General features: G+C 40.3%; 1 pseudogene; it reads right to left on the bottom strand.

The window, feature by feature from the left end:
* Positions 1–5,006: 5,006 nt before the first annotated feature.
* The window catches only part of LOC136322323 (serine palmitoyltransferase small subunit A pseudogene), a 34,062-nt pseudogene continuing 24,174 nt past the window's right edge, over positions 5,007–14,894 (bottom strand).

Here is a 14,894-nt window from a genome sequence, read left to right as displayed (position 1 = left end):
CCTATTAGCATTTGCTACTTTAAGATCCCAGAGGTTCCAAGTGTGGAAATCCCTACAGGCAGCTTTAGTTCAGATCAATTAAGGTCAGCCTGAGTTTTGCTTTTATACTAAATGAGTCTCAGGAGGTTAGTTAGGAAGATGCCTACAGGAACTCCCCAAATGACAGCCCAAAGAAGATCAGGAACGCCTGGGATTTATTAATAGTGAGAAAAGGTCCAGGAGATGTTCTTGCAGATCTTGTTCTGAGCATAATGATTAACCTGGCAATTCCAGGGCCAGCTCTCCTTGCAATGTAACTTAAAGCCTGACCCTGGGAGGCCCTCTGTACTCCCACCCTAAATTTCCTTGGCAGTCACTCTGGATTAGTCAAGAGAACCTGGTCTCTGACTTTAGAACATCCCTGTTAATATGCAGTTCTCTAATCTATCCCAATCACCAAAGCCATATTAAATCACATTCTAGAAACAAGACCTTCATTTCATTGTACCTTGCAACACAGATTATTTCCAATAACAACAACAAAAGAAAATAATCCAATTATTCAGCAATAAATGAATTGTTAAGTGAAATATGGAGCACACAGATAATGGCATTTATGCAGTCATCAAACTATTTATAAGTTGTCTACTCCATGTATACCTATTTAACTATAATCTCAAGTAAAAATCAGGATGAAGAATTCTATATCATATGAAAAAGCCATATAAAATCACATTTAGGCAAGGGATAAATGGAAACATACCAAAACGATAACCATGGAAGTACCATGGATAATATTTCCTAATTGTTATTTTTCTTTAAACTTTTCTATAGTTTCAATAGCATGTGTTACTGTGGTGTCTCTGGAAATAGGCCTAAAGGGAGGAGAAAGTAGAGTCATATTGAGATGCTCAGTGCCCTATTAGCATTTGCTACTTAAAGATCCCAGAGATTGCAAGTATGGTAACCAGGAAAAAAAATACATTAAAATGGTAATGGAACCATTTAGCAAGGAATTAAGGTTTCCTAACATAACATCAAAGAAAAATGTCTGTTTAATGTATTTGTTGCCTAGGGCTGCCATAACAAGTTACCACAAACTGTAAAACTGTGTAGCTTAAAATAAAAATTTATTCTTTCACAGTTCAGGGGGTTAGAAGTCCAAATCAAGATGTCAACAGAGTTGGTTCCTTCTGGAGGCTCTGAGAGACAACTTGCTTCATGCCTCTCTCCTTGTGGTAGCTTCTGGAAATCCTTGTGTTTCCTTGGCTTGCAGACATAATACTCCATTATCACATGGCCTTCTCCCGGTATGTCTGTGCCCAAATTTCCCTCTTCTTATAATGATGCCAGTCCTTGGACAGGTGTCCACTTTAATCCAGGATGACCCCATGTTAACTTGATTACATCTACAAAGACCATATTTCCAAATAAGTTTCCATGCCCAGAGAGGTTGCTAGGAGAATAAATACCCAGAACTCACTCTCTGTTCTACCTCTAATATCTAGCCAGTGTCCCTCTCTGTAGAACCCAAATGGAACTCAAAGGGCGAGGAAAGCCCATGATGGAGACCATCCTGAGCATCCCCTGGGAGCACTGAGCAGGGTGGAGAATGGTTTTGTAAGGGCAAAAGAAAGATATTTATTTAGTATCACAGATGTTCGTTTGTTTGGACTGAGGCATCAGTTCCTCCCCAGTACAGTAGCTAGTGAAGGGCTGCCCTGTTCCTTTTCACATGGGTTTTTCCACTCTGCTTCATCAAACTAAGCACACAAGAAGAGCCAGAGAGAGAAAATGCCAGTCAGATGAAAGTTGAAATCTCTTATAACCTAATTATGAAACTGGCATCCCATCATTTTTCCTGTATGCATTAATAAGAGCACATCCGTAGGTCCAGTCCATACTCAAGGGAAAGGAATTAACCAAGAATGTAAAAAACACTGCCCCTTGTCATTCTCTCATAGATTCCTAATATTGTTCCCCCTCTTCCTAATGACCAAATACTCCAAGGGTACCAAGGTCTCCTCCCAGCTAATCTCCTAGGAGCTTCTGGGGAAAGCATCCTTACTCTTAAAAGGGGCACAAACACAGGGACACTTTCGATTCTTCCGAAAGTAGTTTTTGGCATTTGATATCTGGTAGCATCTTGGAAGCACCTGGGCATCCATACTAAGAGGGCAAATCAAGCGAGGATGTCATAGCAGAAAGATTTAGAAAACATCTGGGCTTCTGGTGAGATTATTGAGTTATTGAATTAACTAACCCTGGCTCATCCATTCTGTAGTCCTTGCTATGTTATTTAACAATATATTCGTTGTTTTGTCACTTTGGGTTGGGTTTATATTACATGCATCTGAAAGCATCCTAACAGAAAATAGTGTGGCTTATTTCATAAATAGTAGCTATCACATACAGTTTCTAATTCTTTTTTTTTTCTTTTCTTTTTTTTTTTTTTTCTGAAGCTGGAAACAGGGAGAGACAGTCAGACAGACTCCCACATGCGCCCGACCGGGATCCACCCGGCACGCCCACCATGGGGTGACGCTCTGCCCACCAGGGGGCGATGCTCTGCCCCTCTGGGGCGTCGCCATGTTGCGACCAGAGCCACTCTAGCGCCTGGGGCAGAGGCCAAGGAGCCATCCCCAGCGCCCGGGCCATCTTTTGCTCCAATGGAGCCTTGGCTGCGGGAGGGGAAGAGAGAGAGAGACAGAGAGGAAGGCGCGGCGGAGGGGTGGAGAAGCAAATGGGCGCTTCTCCTGTGTGCCCTGGCCGGGAATCGAACCCGGGTCCTCCGCACGCTAGGCCGATGCTCTACCGCTGAGCCAACCGGCCAGGGCCCACAGTTTCTAATTCTTATTAAAGTCTGTGACCTTGGGCAAGCTAATGTAATCTGTCTTTACCTCAGTTTTTTTCACCTGTAAAAGGAGACTAATAATAGTACCTATGTCATATATCTCTTGTGAAGATTAAATCTTCAATAGACAGTCATTATTTTCTTTACAGCAAAAAAGCCATTACTACTTTTATTTTACTGGTGAAAACATAAGATCAAACAGATGAAATAATTTATTCAAAGTCACATAATAATTGTATTAGGTAGGGACTAGTATATCTCCATATTATAGATCTGGAAATGGCAGAGCCAGGATTTTTTTTTTTTTTAGTGAGAAGAGGGGAAGCAGAGAGACAGACTCCTGCATGTGCCCTGACCAGGATCCACCTGGCAATCCCACTAGGGAATGATGCTCTGCCCAGCTGGGGCCGTTGCTCCGTTGCTCAGGAACGAAACCATTTTTTTAGCACCTGAGGCAGAGGCCATGGATCCATCCTCAGTGCCTGAGGCCAACTTTGATGGAACCAATTAAGCCATGGCTGTGGGAGAGAAGAGAGAGAGAGAGAGAAGGGGGAGGGGTGGAGAAGCAGATGGTCACTTCTCCTGTGTGCCCTGACTGAGACTCAAACCCAGGACATCCACACGCTAGGCCAACCCTCTACCACTGAGCCAATTGGCCAGGGCCAGAGCCAGGATTTAAAGCTTGACATTTCAGCTCCAGAGTCCATGCTTTTTTTTCTTTTTTGACAGAGATGTAGAGAGAGTCAGAGAGAGGGACAGATAAGGACAGACAGTTAGGAAGGGAGAGAGATGAGAAGCATCAATTTTTTGTTGTAGCTCCTTAGTTGTTCAGTGATTGCTTTTTCATATGTGCCTTGACTGGGGGGGGGGGGGGCTACAGCAAAGTGTGTGACCCCTTGCTCAAGCCATTGACCTTGAGCTCAAGCCCGTGACCATGGGTCATATCTATGAGCCAATGCTCAAGCTGGCGACCTCAAAGTTTCGAACCTGGGTCCTCCATGTCCCAGTCTGGTACTCTATCCACTGCACCACCTCCTGGTCAGGCTTTTAACATGCTTTTAACAAATATTCCATGCACTGTTTCCACAGATGGATCATAATTTATTGAACAATTCTCCTATTCTTGGATAATTAGGTTTCTTTTTTTTCTTTCTCTCTCTCTTTGAATTTAATGAGTTTACATAAAAAATTTAGTCATTTTACATTTAAGGAATAAAAATCTTTAAAAAGCAATACAAAGTGTGAAAGAAAGGATTTTAGCCAAGTTTACATTTCTTTTTACTACAACTTTTAACAATTCATCTCATCATATTTTATTGCAATGTTCAAATGCATTTGCAATACCCATTTACAATCATGAAACTAACCGTAAGAAAGTACATTGTTAGTAATGACCTCACTTCAAAAGAAACTGATTTACTTTCTATTAAAAACTCTATGGTATATAAGCATTACACAATAATGCAACTTAACCACCTTTTGTCACAAGAATCATCACCAAAGTTTTCTGGAAATGCGCCCACATAATTAAATATTTAAAAGGTGAAATGTCCCTTAATTTGAACTTGAGCAAGATCTTTTTTTTCTTTGTTAAGAAACACGAGTTTTAAAGCAGGAGCTGTTAGAGTCGAGTCTGTACTCCTGAGTTCAACTTACAGCAAAGTCTTTTGTAAATAGTTCACAGTAAAATACCCTCCCTCTTTTATTCCCCTGCCCAGTTCTGACAAAACTTCGGTCAAGACTAGAAATATATCCAGGCAGATGTGTGTATGCCATACAAAAGCAAGAGCAGTAAAGCCCAACTAATGACTTTGGGTTTAGAAGTAGAAGATAATTAAGATGTACTCAAAATTACATTAAGAAAAGCTTTCACAGGGTAATATTTAAACAGTCACAATGGTTAAGAAAATACTGATATCAAAGTGCAAATGACTACAATGTTAAAATAGACAAAAACTACTATACAAGAGCCTCTTTTAAAATTAAAAATAAAGAACACAACACATGAATCAGGATTCTTTTTCTGTTTTACTCATGAATTTTAGTCTTTATATTCAGAGGGTTGGTTATGTTGACATCTAGTAGAGTTTCTTGAGACATTTGATGAAGTCTCATTCCAACTTTACAGGGTGGTTCTTCTCTCAGGAACCTCTCACTTCTGGTCACATCTTGGTCATTGTACAATTTCAAAGTAGTGCAATATTGCCATGATGTACCGAAGCATGAAGACGTATCCCATGTACAGTGTCATCCCCATGACAGAAACCAGCATGAAATTGAACACAATCTGCTCCCAGGGCTCCAGCATGTACAGCACCATGACCAGCAGGTACGGTAGTAGAACCAGGACATCTGCTTCCAGGCCCATGCTAACGCTATCCCCGCTGAGTGCCTCCTGCGTTGCAGCCCAATGTCAGTCTTGATAATTAGGTTTCTAAACTGTCACTGTTACCAGTAAGTGAACATCTTATACACATAACCTTGAACAACTATATCTGTATGATAAACTCCTAAAGTGAAAGAGAATCTTTTTTCTTTTTAATATCCAACAGTGCTTTGCTAATCAGAGGAGCAAAATTCAAAAATTAATAAAAACATTTTAACATGATCTGGAGCAAGGCTTCTGAGCTAGAGAGAGAAGAGATCTGTGTGTATTTTCTAAATTGTACTTGGGCATGGAAATTAGGAGCAGATCTGTGCTCCCTGACACCCCACAACCATCCACACAAATTTAGGACTCTGTTTTATTGGTATCACCTTGAAGTTAGAGAAAGAATATGAAAAAAAAATCAGAGGGAAACTTATGACAGGGCATCCCAGGCTTGTTCTAATCCCTCCTCCAGCTATTCTCACTGTAAGTAGCTTCTTTCCCTCTTTGTTCCTCCAGAGCTCCCCATACCTCATTGAAAAACAGATGTGGAGACACTGAGGGGAGCTCTTCCACTGACGGGACTGACATGGCATTATCCAGAATTAGTATTCATAGAGGACGAGATTTTGGATGTTGGTGTTAGCTGTGTCTCCCCATTCATTCATTCATTCATTCATTCCACAAATAGGTACAAAATGCCTATCATTTGCCAGGCACTGTTCTCAGTGCCAAGGATACATCAGTGAACAAGAGCCAAAAGTCCTTGTCCTTGTGGAACTATATTCTCTGACAATTTATTAAATGAATGACTATACAGGAAATGCCAATACACAGATTCATTATGCCACCCATGAATACTAATACCATTCAGAAAGTCTCTACTACTTCATTCCAGTCCCCAGAAATGGCCAAAATATTTGCTCCTCCAGCTTCACAATGCCTTCCTTAGGTACATTATTTCAAGCTTAACTTCTTCACCTAAACAATATCCTACCCCAGGGAATGTCCAGTGAGTGAAGAAGATATTTAGAAATTTGGAAGTAAGTAAACAAAGATATGTAAAAGTCAGAAGACATAGCTAGAAAAAAATTTCCAAAGCTGTTGCTTCTGGGGAAGACGCAAGAAGGAAGTAAGAAGTGGAGCAGAAAGCCACTATAGTTACAATAAGTCTTTCAATATTATTTTACTTATAATAAGTCTTCAATATTATTATTTACTGCATGAATTTTGTTAACCAAAATCAAAAGTAATATTTAAAATCCCTGGGTTCCCCTCATGCACTGTTGGTGGAATTAAACATTGGTACAGCCACTATAGAAAACAATATGGATTTCTTCAAAAAATAAACTAGAACTACTGCCTGACCAGGCGGTGGTGCAGTGGATAGAACATCGGACTGGGATGCGGAAGGACCAAAGTTTGAGACCCCGAGGTCGCCAGCTTGAGCATGGGCTCATCTGATTTGAGCAAAAGCTCACCAGCTTGGACCCAAGGTCGCTGGCTCCAGCAAGGGGTTACTCGGTCTGCTGAAGGCCCACGGTCAAGGCACATATGAGAAAGTAATCAATGAACAACTAAGGTGTCACCACAAAAAACTGATGATTGATGCTTCTCATCTCTCTCTCTGTTTCTGTCTGTCTATTCCTATCTATCCCTCTCTCTGACTCTCTCTCTGTCTCTATTAAAAAACAAAACAAAACAAAAACTACCTTATGGCTCAGCAATTCCACTTCTGGGTATATCACTGAAGAATTCCAAAACACTAACTTGAAAAGATATATGCACTCTTATGTTCACTGCAGTGCCATATACAGCAGTCAAGGTAAGTAAGCAACCTGAGTGTCCATGAAAAAGATGTGTGTGTGTGTGTGTGTGTGTGTGTGTGTGTTATATCATGGAATATTATTTGGCCATAAAAAGGATGAAACCTTACCATTTGTGACAATATGTGTAGATAGACCTAGAAGGTATTATGTTAAGTGAAATAAGTCAGACAGAGAAAGACAAATGACATATGATATCACTTATATGTGGAATCTAAAAAACAAAATAAAACAAAACAGAAACAGACTTATAGATACAGAGAACAAACTGAAGGTTGCCAGAGAGAAGAAGAGTGAGGGGGCTGGGTGAAAAAGTTGAAGGGCTTAAGAAGTACAAATTGTTAGTTTCAAAACAGTCATGAGGATAAGGAGTATAGCATTGGGAATATAGCCAATAATATTGTGCCAGGTGGGTACTACTTACGGAGGGGAGATCATTTCATAAATTATATATATTTCTAACCACTATGCTGTAGAAACTAATATAAAATAATATATAATGTTAACTATAATTGAAAGAGTAAAGTTAATGGCAAAATAGTCATGGTAATATAAAGTACGTCATAGGGAATATAGTCAATAATATTTTAATAACTGTGTATAGTACCTGGTGAGTACTATGGAGGGGAGATCACTTCATAATTTATGGAAATTTCTAACCACTATTTCAACCATAATTAAAAACTTTTTAAAAATAAAGTTAATGACACCAACAAAAATCAAATCAAATCAAATCATTGGGTTCCAAGAAAAGCCATCTGCCTGATTTTGGCCTATATTTAAATTGGATATTCAGTCCGAATATCCAGCTTGCTCTCTATTTGTAAATTCCCACATTTTACATTTCTCTCCTTACTTCCCAAAATGCACAATGAAATCTCGTGGACATAGAATAGGGGTGGGCAAACTACAGCCCTTAGGCAAAATGAGTTCGATGCCTATTTTTGTACAACTTGTGAGATAAGAATGGCTTTTTACTATTTTAAATGCTTGAAAAAAAATCAAAAGAAGAATGATATTTGGGACATAAAATTGTGTCACACATAAAAAACTGTCCATGCTCATTTGTTTACATTTTGTCTATGTCTGTTTTTGTGCTACAATGGCAGAGCTGAGTAGCTGTGACCATTACTCTGGCTAGCAAAATAAAGAATATCTGTTATCTGACCTTTTATAGAAAAATGTTTGCCAACTCATGACTTAGAAGCTTAGTATCATAAGATGAGTATATGTAGGGCCATCTCTCCTCTTTTAGCACCCTTCCAAAATCACATTCCAGAAATACACGCACATATAAGCAAACACACACTCCAAAGTACCAGAAAATCATCTCCCCTAGCTTTATCATTGAAGCTTTTTGTCAAATTTCATCACAGAAATTCCATGGCAGTCCGCATTTGCTAGATGATTTCTGAGTCATTAACTTATAGCCTGTCATCCTCTCAATAAGATCAAAGAAAATCTTACTTAGGACCTAATAGTGAGAAAAGTGGGGATCTCGTGTTTCAGTCCCTAGCATTACTGTGAGCAGAAAGAGAGGGAAACCAGGAAAGTGGATGATCCACAAAAGAAGTAAGTAATTAGAAATAACCAATATTCTAATTTTCTTCATTATAAGAGGGTCTATCACTTCAAAGATAGTAATACTAGCAACTCCAGGAAAATGAAAGCTGAAATGTATTTTTCTGTCATTAATTTGAAATCTATTCCCAAGAAAATTGATTCTAGAAAGGTAGTTTGGTGTCATAACTTTCTCTTGGTGAGCCATAGAGCTGTCCTAATCTGAATTTACCTCCCAGAAAGTGAGAATAAGACATCTTTGGTGGGAGCAGAAGCACAGGGTTCATAAACTGTTCTCTCTCCTGTTAGTCTACATCAGGTTTAAATCACTGAAACATTTCCACTCACTTACCTGTGCCTTCCTATTCCTCTAATCTAGGATACAGTTGTTGTGACCCTCCTCTTAGGTTCATTTTTCTCTCCTGGGAACTCAATAATGCCAACTCCACCAAAAGAACTTCCTGTTCCTGTTCCAGATTGTGACCCTAAGACCATTCCTTGTTGCTGTAGCATTTAGGGTTAAGGCTTCTTGGAAAACAGGCTTGGGTTTTGCATCAACCTGAAGAATAAGAGAAGGGGAAAGAAAAAATAGAGTCCTGTTTTCAGGGGTTGTTAGGAACACTCAAAAAATTTCCAGAAGATTCTGGCCTAAAACTAGATAGAGTTATGGTCTAAGAGCAGAAAGAGCCTGACCAGGCGGTGGAGCAGTGGATAGAGCGTCGGACTGGGATGCGGAAGACCAAGGTTCGAAACCCCGAGGTTGCCAGCTTGAGCGCGGGCTCATCTGGCTTGAGCAAAAGCTCACCAGCTTGGACCCAAGGTCTCTGGCTCCAGCAAGGGGTTACTCGGTCTGCTAAAGGCCCGCGGTCAAAGCACATGTGAGAAAGCAATCAATGAACAACTAAGGTGTCGCAGTGCGCAACGAAAAACTGATGATTGATGCTTCTCATCTCTCTCCGTTCCTGTCTGTCTGTCCCTGTCTATCCCTCTCTCTGACTCTCTCTCTGTCTCTGTAAAAAAAATAATAAATAAAATAAAAAAAAATTAAAAACATAAAACAAAAAAACCCCAGATAATTGATGCTTCTCATCTCTCTTCATTCCTGTCTGTCTGTCTCTATCTGTCCCTCTCTCTGAAAAAAAAAAAAGCAGAAAGAATTTCTAATCTCTACTCAATTTTGTTGCCCTAGATTATACTGCTGGTTTTATTAATTCCCATCATGACCTCTGCTGTGCTTCAATAGTTAATAACTTGGCCTGACAGTGGTGGCGCCATGGATAGAATGTTTATGTAGAGCACTGAGGTCTCAGGTTCAAAACCCCAAGGTCACCAGCTTGAGTGCAGGCTTGCCAGCTTGAGCACAGGTCACTGGCTTCAGTATGGGATCATCAACATGATCCCAAGGTCACTGGTTGAGCCCAAAGGTCACTGGCTTGAAGTCAACATTGCTGGCTTGAGCCTAAGGTCAATGGCTTGTGCAAGGGGTCACTAGCTCAGCTGGAGCCCCCCAGTCAAGGCACGTATGAGAAGCAGTCAATGAACAACTACAGTGAAGCAACTATGAGCTGATGCTTCTCATCTCTTTTCTGCCTTTCTCCCTTTCTGTCTCTCTCTCTCTCTGTAAATCATTTAAAAAAGAATTTTTAAAAAGAAATAGTTAATAACTTCAAACAGAGGGACATATTGAGGGCTAAAGGGCCTCCAGAAGGAATCACTAACCTCTTCTCTCAAAATATTAGGGACTCAAAATAAATATAAATCTTTATAACATGAAGGAAGGATACTGGCCCAATCATAAACCCCTTTCTTATTTCTCATTGCTTTTCTTTCAGGCAAAAAATTCTTAAAAACATTATCAGTATTCCATATAGTGAATTTGTGTGTGTCCTTATGAGAAACAGAGAGGCTATGAGCCCTTTTCCTTCTCTCTAACTCTGCCCTTAGAGCTTCTCTTCCTCCCTGACCATCTTATCGACTGTATGTGATTCCAGGACTCTTTCTGGAAGTTTTCTCCTATATCATGGTCACAAATTCCTCTTTTTGGATGCTCCTACAGACAGAATCCAGGATTAGGTATCACTGGACAGGACATTAAGAATCTGCATCTATGACCTATGGTGGCACAGTGGATAAAGTGTCGAGCTAGAATACTGAAGTCACCAGTTCAAAACCCTGGGCTTGCCTGGTCAAGGCACATATGGGAATTGATATTTCCTGCTCCTCCCCCACTTCTCTCTCTCTTTCTCTCTCTCTCTTTCTCTCTTTCTCTCTCTGTCTCTCTCTGTCTCTGTCTCTCTTGCCTCACTAAATTTTTTTTTAGTTATAAAAATAAAAAAGAATCTGCACTATAAATCTAGGATCTGTTCCTTGGTGTGATTCAGGCCTCAATCCCTAGATATAGCTCCTAGAATTTAATCAGAGGTAATTCAAAGAAACTATAGCAGGAAATCTCAGGAGCAAAAGAATTACATTTAGGTTGGACTTCTGATTCCAGGGGGAATGTTCCTGATTTTCAACACAGGGAACTCTTCTGGCTCCAATGCATGGCCTTGAAGGCATTATTCAGCTTAGAGGACAACTGCAGGCCAGAGGGAAGCCAGCATCTAAGAAAACAGATACAGACTTTCAGAAGTGCAGCCTCCTATATGCATAAATATAGGCACTCTATAGAAATTAAACACAATCTCAGTCTGTAATGCTAGCATTTAGGATACCACCAAAATCTATCCCAGACTGTTTATAACTCGCCTCTCATTCATTTCTCATTCTTCTATATCTCATTAATAAAGAACACAACAACCTCTTCCTTCAGAGGCAAATGACTGCAACAGCTCTTTAGTGGGAGCAGCCTCTTAGGCCCCATTCACAACACAGGGGGCTCTGAGACTACTACATTTCCCACAAGCCACTGCTCTGGCTTTCCAATCTCAGAACGTCCTCCTAGGGGGCATGCGTGCTCTGATTATTAGCTCAAGATGAGCAGGATAGGCAAGGCCTTTAGAGTGTATGTAGGTCAGGCACCGGTAGTCTCCAGAGTACAGGAAAGTGGTGCACAACAAGATGAAAAATTTTCACTTTTACTCACTCCAGGTGCCCAATCTTTCTCCAGCACCTCTTGTGGTAATGCTGGGACACTTCACGGTCCCTGTGTCCCATGACTGTGGTCCCTCAAGTCCACTGCGTGTGTCCCCTCAGCTTTGGGGCAAGAAGAAGCAGCCAGAGCCCCAGGAATGGACTTGAGTGAAACTGCACAGAAATTATTCGTGCAGTTTACATAATTTTAGTTTTGTGGAGTAGGCAGGGAGAAAAATGCGGTCGGTAGTGAGATAAGCAGTCAATTTCTTAGCCAATTGTAGTGCAGAATTGATGCTGTAGACCTGAAAAAACCTGCCTCGTTACCATGGCAACGACCCAGGAATGAAAATTCTGGTTTCTTTCCGTTTCAAACCAACTAACACCAGTAGAGTTCCACCAAGTAAGATCTGGCTCTTGCTCTCTGGGAAATGACATGAGGACAGTTGGTTAATCAATAACCCTTTATTGAACTATAGTGTAGACAACATAGTAGAAATGAAGGTAAAACAGTGAATAAAATGCTGCCCTTGCTCTCACACAGTCTCTTCTGAGACAGAAATGATGATTGTTGTGATGTGTACTATGGGAACAAAATGCAAGGACTCCTAACTCAGACTGATGAAATGGAAAGGGAGAGTCAAGGGTAGCCACTCAGAAAAAGATATGGGTGTGAATTTTAATCCTGAAGATTTGCGAAGAACTTCAATCCTCATTATCTCCACATGAATTTAAAGTCCAGATGGGTTAAAGAGCTAAATATTAAGAAAAGTAAAAGTATTAAAAGAAAATAGAGAATACTATTTTTTTGACCTGAGAGAGGGAAACGGTCACAAAGCTATGAAATCATAAAGGAGGAGACTGGTAACACTGACAACATAAATTAGAAATTCTCCATAATAGAAGTAGCCTAAGTAAGGTTAAGGGACAAGAGAAAGACAAGGAAAAAATATATGTATCATGCGTGAGCACAATCAACATCTAGATGCCCGTGCCCACCAGCCTAAAGAACAGGTAACACTCCACAGGCAAATAAAAGTTGGGTCCATTGTATTGAGAGGCAGTGCACCAGGGGGAACCTGGGGACATCTCGGTAAGGGGGTAAAGAGGGGATTGTTTTGTGATTTGTACTTGTGTTAGGTTTGGGAAGAGTCTGTCAGAAAATGGGGCAATTCTAACTGAATATCTTAGTTATTATCTAGGAGATGGTGAAATCAAATTAATAAAGCTGCAATTGGTAAAGCAGCAGCAAGCCATCGTAGCTGGGAGAGAGTTCAACACTGAGAGCAAAGTGAAACTGTTATAATTCTTGAATGAAAAACATCAAATATGAGGTTACTATTAATGTAACACAATGAGAAAGAAAAAAACACCTATCCTTAATACTCAGGCACTGATTTTACACAGCTATGTTATATGCTGCCCTCATTAGACATAAACAATCTTATGAGAACATCCACTCCAGGCAAGATCATTGTACAACCCAAAAACTGTCAAACATTTCCTGTCACATGAATGAATGAAATGCTACTTTTTTTTAAAACCAATTACAGCTTTACCTTTACTTTAGTTTGCCCTCCCTTTAGATAAAATGTATAAGATACCCAATCACAGAGTTGCTCCTGCTTTTTGGCAATACCAAAACTAGAAACCTCTGCTTCCTTAGACCCTTCCCAAAAATATCCAACCAAAACCCAAATCCCAGAATTAGTTCTTTCTAATATCCTTTAACTGAGACAACCTGTGACTTCCCATGGTGTGTATTCTCCCTTGCTACAGTGACTACTAGATCTAATTTATTTACATGCAGGTTTTCTCGTGACTGAAAGGTATTGACAGTAGCATAAATATAAAAGTAATCAGCCTGACCAGGCGGTGACACGGTGGATAGAGCATCAAACTGGGCCACAAAAAAACCCAGGTTAGAAGCCCCAAGGTTGCTGGCTTGAGCACAGGCTAACCAGCTTGAGTGCGGGGTCGCTGGCTTGAGCGTGGGATCATAGATATGAACCCAGAGTTGCTAGCTTGAGGCTAAGGTTGCTGGCTTGAGCAGGGGTCACTCACTCTGCTGTACAATCCCTGCTCCCACCCTGTCAAGGCACATATGAGAAAGCAGTCAATGAACAACAAAGGTGCCACAACCAAGAATTGATGTTTTTCAACTCTCTCCCTTCCTGTCTGTCTATCCCTATCAATCCCTCTCTCTGTCTCTGTCACAAAAATAAATAAATTAATAATAAATTAATAAATAAAAGTAATCACTAGTAAGTTTCAATAAATATTTATTGAGCCTATACTATATACTATATACTATATACAGGTAATGTGTTAGGTTCTAGAGAGGATTTGTGCAAAGGAAGTTAAAATCTATTGAAGCTACAAAATAACTATACTAACGAGGCACAAAATGCTTGGACTTTAAGCAGTATAGAGTTTAGGATGCTCACTGCTATTATTATTTTTTTAATTCTTTTGCTCATTTTTTTAGGCATTTGAGGGACATAGCAGTTATATATAAATGTTGTATATTGATATTACCAATTCGTGACTACAGAATTTTTAACTTAACTTTTTGTATTAGATCTAAATCTCCTTTCTTATACTTTAGTAATCCTGATTTTTAAGGATGAAGAGATGACAAAATTAGAAAATCCCATAATTACTAAGTTGTTCTATTCCACATCTCATACAGTCTCAGAATAACAATACTACCACTATAATGATTATTGAAAACACTAGGCCCAGACCAGTTGGCTCAGTGGTAGAGCATCAGCCCAGCATGTAGATGTCCCAGTTTCAATTCCCAGTCAGGGCACACAGGAGAAGTGACCATCTGCTCTTCCACCCCTCTCCCCTTCTCTCTCTCTTTCTGTAAAACCAGTAGGCATGGCGACCATCATAGCCGCCTGGCCTGTGCAGGTTTGCATTTGATTCGGACAGATGGTAATGATACAATGAAGCCAAGAACTGGTGGGCCATTAGCTTTAATCCTAGCTCGCACCCAGTGGGTGAGAAAATACACACAGTGGGAAAACACTTCCCTTTCCATTCAGGGCTCCCAAAACCACTGACTCATCTGAGTATTCCTAGAATGAAAGGCCTCACCAGTGTTATTCACTTCTGTTTCCCATCTCCTTCTCTCTGCACAAACTGGCTTCTCCTTTAGCACTCCGCCATCTTGAGTGCCTCTCCTCTGCAATGCTGATGGCAGGATCTGAGAGAGAGCCTCCCTCTA

This window comes from Saccopteryx bilineata, chromosome 2, assembly GCF_036850765.1.
Source record: "Saccopteryx bilineata isolate mSacBil1 chromosome 2, mSacBil1_pri_phased_curated, whole genome shotgun sequence".
Taxonomy (NCBI): domain Eukaryota; kingdom Metazoa; phylum Chordata; class Mammalia; order Chiroptera; family Emballonuridae; genus Saccopteryx; species Saccopteryx bilineata.
The sequence above is the reverse complement of the archived record's forward strand: the minus strand, read 5'-3'. Positions and strand labels throughout refer to the sequence as shown.